This window comes from Dromiciops gliroides, chromosome 3 (genome assembly GCF_019393635.1).
Source record: "Dromiciops gliroides isolate mDroGli1 chromosome 3, mDroGli1.pri, whole genome shotgun sequence".
Taxonomy (NCBI): domain Eukaryota; kingdom Metazoa; phylum Chordata; class Mammalia; order Microbiotheria; family Microbiotheriidae; genus Dromiciops; species Dromiciops gliroides.
In genome coordinates this window covers 5,348,684-5,360,568 of record NC_057863.1, presented here as the reverse complement: position 1 = coordinate 5,360,568, position 11,885 = coordinate 5,348,684, and positions in this window count along the sequence as shown.

The window sequence follows — 11,885 nt, the reverse complement described above, 5'->3', positions numbered from 1 at the left end:
AAGGGAGAGCTCCATTCACCAGCACACATTTCTTCCTTTTCCCTGCTCTCACCCTTTCTCACTAACAGGATTTATTTTCTATCTTCCCCTCCTGTTATTCTAAGGAAATCAGGGCTCAGTAGTAACTCAAATTATTATCAGTAATATCCACTGGTACATCAAAGCTGTAAGGGCCTAAAATTCTAGCTATGATGTCTAAAATCTAATGAGTTGTTACCTTAACTTAGAAGCTTTAGCAAGAGTTTGGACTTTTAAGTATTAAAGTGCATCAGAAGTTACTGAAAAAAGAGAGAGAGGTAAAAAGAAAACTTCATCTAACTATCTGAGAGCCCAGGATCTGTCCTCCCACCGAGCTGCAGTTCCAAAACTAAAGGATTCGCTCCTCCCAGAAACCTCCTGTGAAGCAGGAAACAGGTCTGTCCACACACACAGCTCAAAGCTAATTGGTTGGTAGCACTGATTGACAGGACCCATGGACGGGGCAACAAACATCACTTCCTGATGCCGATCTGACCCTCAAAACCCCGGAAAAGGTCACTTCTAGCCGCTAAAGTAACATTTTTTTTTTTCAGGCCAGAGCTCACAACGTATCATTCCAATTCTCACAAATTACAACATAGGAAAAGAGGGTTTTAATATTTTAAATAAAGCATTTGCTCTGATGGAGAAGATAATGCTTAGACTTTCCCAAAACTTTGACAAAATGTCCAAAGCTTTATTAAAATACCTATACTCTTTGACACAGCAATACAGCTAGATGGCACATTGTCTAGAGCACTGGCCTTGGAGTCAAGAGGACCTGAGTTCAAATATCACCTCAGACACTTACTGTGTGACCCTGGGCAAATCAGGTTACCACAATTGTCTTAAAACAACCAGAGTTATCTCCAGTCTTCCTGATGTATATCTTGCCCCTGGATCCAGATGGCTCTGGAGAGATTAAGGTTGGTGACCTTACACAACCCTTCCTCACTTAAATCCAATTCAGTGCAAGTCATGACATCACCCCAATGTCACAGTCCTCCTCGAGAATGACAGACAAACAACAACAACAACAGCAACAATAACCACTACAAGGACTGTTTCCAAAGATGATTAGGGTAAAAGAAAATGAACCTAATTGTTCTAAAATGTTTATAACAGATCACTTTGTGTTGGTAAAGAACTAAAAATTGCAGGGATGCATGTCACCTGGGGAATGACTGAACAAGTTGTGGTATATAATTGTGATGGAACACTACTGTGCTATAAGAAATGATGAGTTCAATAATCTTAGAAAAATATTGAAAGTCTTTCATGCATATAAACATATACATGTATATTATCTATGTGTGTGTATATATATATGTATATGTGTGTATGTATGTACCTATAGTTACAAACACACACAAACACTTATTTGTGTTTACTAGTAGCCAGTTCTAGGGCAGGTGGTACGGGAGGGGAAAAAAGGAAAGAAAAAATGTACATGATAATTTTGTTGTATATTTGAAAGGAATAGCATGTTGTACATGCTAGATTTGCAGTACCATGTGAAATCATCCTTTTTACTTGTTTTATTACATAAATTAAAAACAAAACAATATTTCCAAAATAGATATGTGTGTTTGTTGTGTCTTTCTGTGAAATATGTTTACTTGAGGTCTCCCATAAAAGTTGAAGGTAGAGAACTAAAGATTTAGACAAGAAAGGGACTTCAAGTGTCATTTAATGTTTAACTACTTAATTCACAGATTTTCTGACATTTCTTTATGCTGTGGGGTTTGGCAAACTTCTTGTTGTAATCCCTGTTTGCTACCAACCCCTCTTCCCATCTCCCTACCTACAGACCATCTTAGCTTTCCCCCACCCCCATGCTGGTCAAAGCAGCTAGTATTATCTATCTAATGCATTTGGTTTAAGATGTATGTATCTCGATGTGGAAACATCTTTTGCTTAAAGCAAGAAAGACTGCCCCTGTTTAATTCCTAGGACCTGAGGGCAAGAGTCTTTTTGTTTGTTGTTTCTTTTTTTTTCGGGGCAATGAGGGTTAAGTGACTCACCCAGGGTCACACAGCTAGTAAGTGTCAAGTGTCTGAGGCTAGATTTGAACTCGAGTCCTCCTGAATCCGGGGCTGGTGCTCTATCCACTGCACCCCCTAGCTGCCCCTGGCCAGAGTCTTTTAAAGGGGGGGGTATGGGATGAAGGATAGGTTGGATTACATGGGACCTGAATGTGTCATAGGAGCCAAAAGTGTAAGAGGATCTGTGTGGCTGCTGGAATTTTTTGGAGTCAGAGCATAATACATTTAGAACTGATTTGGTCTTAAGAGATCCTACAATCCACTGTCGCCATTTTACAGATAAGGAGTCTGAGGCACAGATATACCAAGTGACTTGTCCAAATTCAGGCAGTTATTAAGTGTCTGAGGTAGGTTTTCAACCTGTCTTCCTGACTACATGGGACTTTATTCACCAGATCATATCTATCATGAGTTAAGTGGGGTTAGTAGTGTATAACCTTATTCTTGATCAATGAAAAGCCTAGATTATACAGGCTGCCAATGCCTCTTAAAGGTGTCTCTATCTTGATCTCTGAATCATCTTGTGATGCAGGATATGTTGAAGGGAAGCCATGATGGGGACCTGGGTCTTGTATTTGAGGGATGACATTGATAGTTCTTCTCTCCATCCACCCTTCTAACTCAACTCACATTTGGAGGTGTCCAGGACGCTTATTTCTCTTGTATAGGGACTAGGCAACTGCTAAGTGTAGAATATTCTTCTATTAAGGAGGGTTAGATCTAATTGATTACCTCAGAGAGCCTTCTGGGGACCAAAGACATTGAATGATTTGCTCATATCTCCAGAGTCAATATATGTCAGTTGAAGGACTGAACACTAAGTTTTCCTGATCCAAAGACATGTTCTCTCTCCTTGGTGCCACTTTGACTCTCAAGTTTACAATCTAGTGTGGAAGAACAAACATGGACACAAGTATCTAGAAAAGATGATTTCATATGATAGGTTTCATATCAAGATCTATAGTGTAACGATTGGAATGACGCCACCTGCTGGATACTTACTGTAGAAGAGTTCTGCCCATGAAGGGAAGGTCTTTGAGGGCAAGACCAGGAGTCAGGAAGTGACGCGGACTAGTGGGAGGAGGAAGGAAGAGACTGGCGCTCAGTCTGGGGCTCTATCCTGAGGACGCTGGCGGAGAAGGGAGCTAGAAATGTGCTCTCCCTTTAATAGATAGGAATCTAGGCCTTTCTCTCTCTCTTTACCAAATTCTTATTCTCCTTAATAAATGCTTAAAAGTCTAACTCTTGCTAAAGCTTGTAATTGATTGGCGACCACTCATTAGATATTTTAGACAGTTTAGCTAGAATTTTAGCCCTTAACAGATGGCTGACCACGAAGAGGAAAGCTAAACCTCAGTCTTCTGATCTTCTGGTTGGGTAAGAAATTTCCCCTCCCTCTCCCTTTAACTGCAAAGTACTGGTGTACTGGCTGTGTTTTCCCTTTAAATTTTTTTGAATGGACCTTTTAAACTCCCTAATTACCCTATTTTTGATTTTAGTCTGTTTAACCAGACAAATGGGGGATAAGATCATGTTAATGCTTTGTTTTTGTGGATTTTCTATTTTTCTTTTTATTTTTGTTAAAAGAGCCAGCAACTTACTCACACAAGGAAATATCTCTCCCTCTCCCAACCATGCTTTTTCAGAGAAACCTGAAGAGATTCCTGCAGTTTTTCCCAGTTCTAACACTAATTGTTGCTCTAATTTTGCATTCCTGGAGGCAATGACCCACCCTCTAGAAGCTTTTAATCCCGTAGTGCCTGGAGGCAAAGTGGGGGAAGAGGAATCCAGGCCTGAGTTCAAAATCAAGTCTGATTCAAATTGCCCTGGTCCCTCCCCTCCTCTCCAGACCCCACCCTCTACTCCTCCCATGGCCAAGCCCATTGCTTCCCCGGCCTGGGAAGTCCAGAGATCTGATGCGCATGCTCAACTTTCTCTAACTACATTTGCAGCTTCAGGCTCAGCCCTTCCCCAGCCTGGCTGTGCTTCTGAGACAACCTTAGAAAACCCTTTAAATTCCAGATATACTCGTTTTGTTCATAATTTTGCTAACCTGCTTTTGTCTTTAATTAGTAATCTTATAAAGCATTTGTATGGTGAAAAGCCCGACAGACAATATAGAGGGGTTAAAGAAGAAAAACTTAAGCTGAATAAGAATGACAATCAACATAGTTCAAGACTCTGCTTCTTTTGCCATGGAAGGGTATATATTTTACAGAAATGTAGAAGTAAGCAGCAAGGTATTGATATGAGTATTGGGGATTTTAGATATTGGAATCAAGAGTGTTCTGAATTCACTCAGATTATTAATGTCAGTTCAGAGGTTACATAGGATTTCTATGCTATTACATATACATTTTGGAATTAATGGTATAGGTTTATCTTCATAGAGATTTTAATGCTTTTGAGATTGTGTCTTATACTTAGTTTCTAAAACAAGGAGAATATTTGTAAAAGCTTTTTATAGTCATACGATCAAGTTTATATTTTGTAATACTCTTATTAATATTAAGTTCATATTCATTTAGATTTCCCTAGTTTGAATTTCATTGTCTTTTATTATTCCACGTGTATTTTCTTCTATTCATTCATCTATCTAATTTTGAAACATGGTTTTGATTTCATAATACAATGTTAATTCTAGGAGTATTGTGCTCCCATATTCTGAGTTATTTGTTTTTGCTATTTTTTCTCAACTGATTATTTGATCAAACTCTTTAAAGCATTTACCTGGCAAATTGTTTGCCATGGCAAGTGTAAATTGATTCTAGAAGTATTATTTTTGATAAGCATATTCCAAAAAAAAAAAAAAGAGAGGAACATTTGTAAAAGTTGTCTTTGAGATTGTGTTGTGCTTTAACTTGTATTCAAATATGTTCTGATTTTTCACAAAAGTAATTGTATACTAAGTAAAAAAGGGGTATTATTTGAAATTGTTGCATAATTATATATTGTGTTCTGAGTCAAGATGTATTCACATTTTTTGCAATCATTTATTATCCTCAATTTTTAAATCCATATGAGATTTTAAATTATGGGAATTTATCATTTAAGACATTAATTGCCTTTATTCTGAGTTATCAGATGCCAGTTGGCCAAGATGCCATCCAATCACAAGAGGAATACATGCAAGAGCAGACACTGAACTGTTACATGAGGGGAGACATGCATGAAGTCAAGGTATGGCCGAGGGAACGGCTTTTGACAAATGTTGAGGTTGGATTCTCTTGGTTTAATATTTTATTCTCTTTTTCCCCACAATATTGTACAGATGGCTGGAAGTATTCATCCCACCCATCTCACTTCTACACCTGGCTTCTATGCTCCCTCCTATATGCCTGATGCCATGGACATCTCAATCCCATGCATCTGATTAAGTCTGACTCAGTTTCTTCCAATATGTTCGGTGGCATGGACATATATTCCATCCACCTCTTTTAAGCCTGGCATACTGTATGGGCAGTACATATTGCTCAAGTGTGGGAATGCTCATATCCCATCATTTCTCTGTTCTTTTATGGTAACCCCCATAATTATCTCAGGTGTCATGATAAATACAGTGTTGAATTTGGCCTTGACACCTGTTACCAATTATATTAGATTTTTTAATTTCTCATAATGGCATGAGGATAATTAGGCAGATGATGCAAAAAGTGATGAAACAAAGATAAAAAATTATTTTTAATAATTAATATCGCAGCAATTGTCTTCTCAATTACCCTCCATAAAGGGGGGACTATAGTAATATTATAATTTTAAAGAATGTTTTAATTTTTGTTTTATTATATGTTTCATGTGTAACAACTAAGATTCTGAATTCCCTTAGACATGTTTTTGAGAACTTTCATTGTTTGATTTGATTATTGACAAAGCTATTTTAAAGTTGTGTTAAGCTCAATTTTGCAGGAAATTTTCCTGGCTGATTACCAGCATCCACACATCAACCCCTGAAAAGACTTCCATTCCACGACTACACCTAGAGGACATCTGAGAAAAGACTTTCAGAGACTTTAAATGAACAGTTTTGATTTGTTCTTTTTGTTGTTTTTTTTCTCTTTCTGTTATAATATACACCATCTGTAACATGTATTCTCCGCAGAGGCCCTCCCTTTGCAAGACCAATGTCAAAGCGTCGGTTCATGAGGACAAAAAAAAAAAAATCGCCCCTCTGGACAAAACTTTCCTCTCTTCCTTTTCTATATTGTTGTTCACATATTATTAGTTAGCAATAGTTATTATATTGTTTTTACTGTTCCGTCAAGGAAACATTTTGTTTCTTGAGGAACAACAGGGGGGACTGTAACGATTGGAATGACGCCACCTGCTGGATACTTACTGTAGAAGAGTTCTGCCCATGAAGGGAAGGTCTTTGAGGGCAAGACCAGGAGTCAGGAAGTGACGCGGACTAGTGGGAGGAGGAAGGAAGAGACTGGCGCTCAGTCTGGGGCTCTTTCCTGAGGACGCTGGCGGAGAAGGGAGCTAGAAATGTGCTCTCCCTTTAATAGATAGGAATCTAGGCCTTTCTCTCTCTCTTTACCAAATTCTTATTCTCCTTAATAAATGCTTAAAAGTCTAACTCTTGCTAAAGCTTGTAATTGATTGGCGACCACTCATTAGATATTTTAGACAGTTTAGCTAGAATTTTAACCCTTAACAATAGTAGTGAACAGGATGAAAACATCAGTCTACTTGGGACAACATTGAGACTAAGTCACAAGTGTCTAGAATAATAAGGCTTTCTGAGTATGTTACATAAACTATGCCTTTTAATTCTTTTCAACATTTTGAAAGTTTTGAGTTGCAAATTCTATCCCATCAGCCCAAGTGACTTTCTATGTTCACAATGAAGATTGGTATCTCTGTTACGAAGATTAAAAAAAGCCATGCTCATCATCCTTGAGTTCTTTTTTTTTTTCCAAAATTAATTAAGCGGACCTAAATAAAGTAAGGTTTCGATATGAACATAAAGAAGTAAAATGATCTACAGGGATAAAAATGAATCTTGGCATGTTCCAGGAGTTTGAATGTCACAAAAGACAAGGAATGTTCAATGAATAACCACACAATAATTGAAGTAGAAATTCAGTTTAATTTTAAAAGAGGAAAGAAAGGAAAGTAGATGTTGTTCTACAATTAGATCCCAAAATACTGTGCAACATTATTCTATGAGACTTAGAAATAAAGAAAAAATGGTCATCTACCATTAGACAGAAAGAGAGAACAATATTTTCCCCCTGGTTCTATATCTAAACTGTGAAGTGATTTTCCATTTCCTTCTCTAACTCATGTTATAGATGAGGAAACTGAGGCAAATAAAGGCTCAGCCGTCCAACTGTCCTTGCTGTGCCCACCTCCTTTCTAACCTGTGCCACTCAGAATGAACAACACTCAAGAAGTATTCTGAGCAAGGCAGAGTTCAGCATGACTCTAAACTCTCCTAATGAATCTATTAATCATTTCACCTTTCTTTGCTAATACGGTGTTATCAGATTTTCTAAACATTAATAGCCACCATATTAGTTTTTCCCTATAACAAATGTAGAAATAGCTTAGGTATTATGGGCCTCTAAGCATTATTACTCTTTAGAAGCTTCCATTGTTCAGGGGAAACAAATCACCCAAAATTTTACCTGGCTAACACTTCTGAGCCATGACCTCCCAGCCCACCCCTACCCCCCACACAGTACATTTTTTTCTGCTTTTGATGCCAAGGTCTGTCAGTGGAGGCATGAAAAAATTGTACATTTGGGAAAAAAAAGATGAACTATAATCTAATTCCTCAAGGTAAAAGAAGAATGTCATCAGCACTTTGAAATAAGCCTCATAATACCTGCATTTCATCAACAAAAGCATAATTTGTGCACACAAATGCATGACTAGATTTTAAAGATACTCTTGTGATGTCTGCCCATTCTCTTCGGAGCAATGCAAAGATTCAGGAAAGAGAGGCAGATTCTCAATATTTTAGTCTCCTATCACTTATCAGATCATTTGAAAGTATTTCAAAGGCTCTCTCCCCCAAAATTATTTGTGAATGCCTGAAAAAGTGGCAGAGAAAATTCTGGAGACACACATATATACACATAGGTACACAGATGTACATATGTGTATATATATATATATATATATATATATATATATGTATGTGTATATGTGTTTATACATGTATGTGTGTGGGTGCACCTACATATACATATACATGTATATTTATATCTGTATACACACCCAGAATATATGCATATATGCATACACATGTATGTACATACATACACACATATATACTATATAATTTATAATACATAACATATACACATAACCATAAACAATATATAGTATTTCCTATAAAAATAAGTTTTTGGTGAAAATAAAGGGGAGTTACTGGAATCAGATAAAGTAGATTAATCTTCATATTCATGAGATGATCTCAGATAAATCACCTAATATTTGGGTATCCCAGTTTCTTCATCTGTTAAATGGAGAAGTGGTTTTTTTCAATTACCTGTATCACAATGGTTTTGGTTGGGGAAGTTAAATTTTACTAATAAAGCCGATTGCAATGGGAACTGCTATATGTAAGATTATGATTACTGACCTCTGATGTGAGTCTTTAGAGAAAAAAATCCTCCATCCAGTTTTAAAATGGATGAATGGAAACTCCAATTCCAGTGATCATTAACAAGATCGTAGGTGTTGGAAATAGATTGTGTCACCTCTCTGAGGACTGGCCTAGCTAAGTACAGAAGAGAGATGCATGATGAATTCTTTAGCTTTGGCTTCTCATGAAACAAAAAAGAAAGGTCTTTCAGTCCAGTGAAGGCCCCTTCTATTTTTGTAGTGATTATGTAAGAGATGCAGTAAAGTAGTCAAGGGATTATTGGAATCCCACAGCTTTTGAACCAGCAATGTGCATTAACTTCATATGTTGTAATTCATGTGAGCACAGAGACAAGGTGGGTAGGCATGGAAGGCCCGTGAACTACATGGTTGGAGAGAATACCCAAATCACTGAGATCATAGATCTAATGATATATTGAATCATTTACAATTGAGATATTTTCAGCCACATTCTTTGGGTGGGTGCTTTGGAAAATAGAACGATCATACATTATGGCCAAGGAAGATTGCTTGCCTCACATACAAACATCTTTTAGTGGTACAATGGGAGGGAGGGTAGCTTCCTTTTCATCTTTGTTTTACTTCATATTCTTAATATTTTCAACTTTCCCTCCAATAACATAGAATGGGCTTTCACCTCTTCTTCTCCCTTTTCCCCTTTTTCATAATTCTAAGGCTCATTGCAAGGCCTGTGATGACTATTAGGTAGGCGGATTTCATGCTCAGCCACCTATTGAGATTTTTGAATCATCAAAGGGGTTTAAAATAGTCATGTTTGGGGGCAGCTAGGTGGAACAGTGGATAAAGCACTGGCCCAGGATTAAGTAGGACGTGAGTTCAAATCCAGCCTCAGACACTTCACATTTACTAGCTGTGTGACCCTGGGCAAGTCACTTAAGCATCATTGATTGCCCCACAACAACAAACAGAAAAAAAAAAAAAAGGAAAAATAATCATAGTCATGTTCACTGACCCTTTGGCTTGCTTCAACATTTTATATCACTCAGTTTGGGAAAAATCAGTGTATTAGTATTTTTATGAATTCTATTTAAAATCTATACCTCGGGGCAGCTAGGTGGCACAGTGGATAAAGCACCGGCCCTGGATACCTGTGCTCAAACACGGCCTCAGACACTTAACACATACTAGCTGTGTGACCCTGGGCAAGTAGCTTAACACCCATTGCCCCACAAAAAATACCCCCAAAAATAAAATCTATACCTCTTTTGAGAAACCCATTGGGCATTCAATGGGAACCTGCTGGGATGGCTAAAGATGATGTTAAGTACATTAATGAAAATCAGTATTCAACTTAGAGTTTCAAAGTGTGTTGGCATCAGTATGGTCAGAAAAGGGTTTTATTATTATGTCATGTACATGAATGTCATATAATACCGCCCTTATCTTCCCTCTCAGTGTCCCCTACAAGAAGGCTACAATGAGGCAGAAGATCCCATTGTCTGGAAATATTGCCAGTCCAGTGAGGATTGGGAAAGCAAAACCAAAAAAGAACAGAGAAAAAACTGACAAAAACAAAACAAAACAAACCAACAAAAAACACAGAAGATTCCAAGGCCTGATTGAGGATTTTTAAAAACCATGATGAATGTTTTCCTCTTTGCTGAGCCCCCAGTGGTAGAACATATTCGTAAGGCAGCAGCAATCCTGGTACTGTTTACCTTCCTTGACTTAGGAAATGGAGGTAGAATGTTAGAATAAGGAAGGTAATTATTTTAGTAATTCTAGAATGACTTTGGGGACTGGGAGATTGAAATGATAAAATCAAGAAGAAAGGAATGAAACAAGCACTTGTTAAGTGTCTACTATGTGCCAGTTACTATGATAAACATTTATAAATGTTACCTCATCTGACCCTCACAACAACTCTAAAATGTGGGTTCTATAATTATCCCCCTTTTATATAGCACAGAACCAAGGAAGTCAGGTCAAGTAACTTACGTAGCATCACACAGCTAGTAAGTGTCTGAGGCTGGATTTGAACTTAGGTCCACCTTACTCATGGCCAAGCACTCTATTATAATGAAACTTATCTACTTCAGGCATACAATGATCTGAGTACACAAAATTCTCCAGTCTACCCCAGTCATTCTTGCTGGGCTGATTTGCATAGATTTCTGTTGGTATGTCATGTGTGTATACCATAGTATTTGACCAATCCCTAGGATAAAAGCTCTTTGAAGGTTGGGAATAATTTCTACTTGTTTGCGTTTTTCTCCGCTTACAAGCTGTTCTTCCACCCTCTTATGCATTCCTTGCTAAGTAGTAGGAAATCAATCATTTTTAAAAGTAATTTAATAGAATTTAAAAGTGGAATGTTGGGGGCAGCTAGGTGATGCAGTGGATAGAGTACCGGCCCTGTATTCGGGAGGACCTGAGTTCAAATCTGGCCTCAGACACAACACTTACTAGCTGTGTGACCCTGGGCAAGTCACTTAACCCTCATTGCCCTGAAAAAAAAAAAACAACCATAAAAGCAAAAAACAAAACAAAGCAAAAGTGGAATGTTTTCATTTTATATTTATTTCTTTTAATGGATATCTATTTTCTTTCTTTCCTTTCAATTCTAGCCCCCTTCATGGTGGGTCTGTGTAGGGAGAATAAAACAAAAGCAAAAAAAAAATCAGGGAATATTCAAACTTAAGCAAAAATAAATATAGTTTTGACCATTAAAAATAAATATCGGGGCAGCTAGGTGGCACAGTGGATAGAACACCGGCCCTAGAGTCAGGAGGACTTGAGTTTAAATCCGGCCTCAGACACTTAACACTTACTACCTGTGTGACCCTGGGCAAGTCACTTAACCCCAATTGCCTCACACACACACACACACACACACACACACACACACACACACACACACGAAAAATTAAAATAAATAAATATCAGTCCCAATCTGTATGCTTTTAAATCACCTTTCTGCCAAGAATTACAGGGCAATTTTCTTCCTAGATGTTCTGGAATTTCGGTTAGCCATTGAGTTGATCAGAGTTCCTTTCAATCTGTTTTTCTTTGAGATGTTGTTAGAGCCATATTAAACTGTTTTCCTGGTTGGTTACTTAGCATCAATTAAGACAAATCTTCCCAAGGTTTTTTTTCCCTCTGAAACCATCTCTTTCATAATCTCTTACAGAACAATAAGATGCCATTATATTAATATATCATAGTTTTCAGACATTCCATAATTGA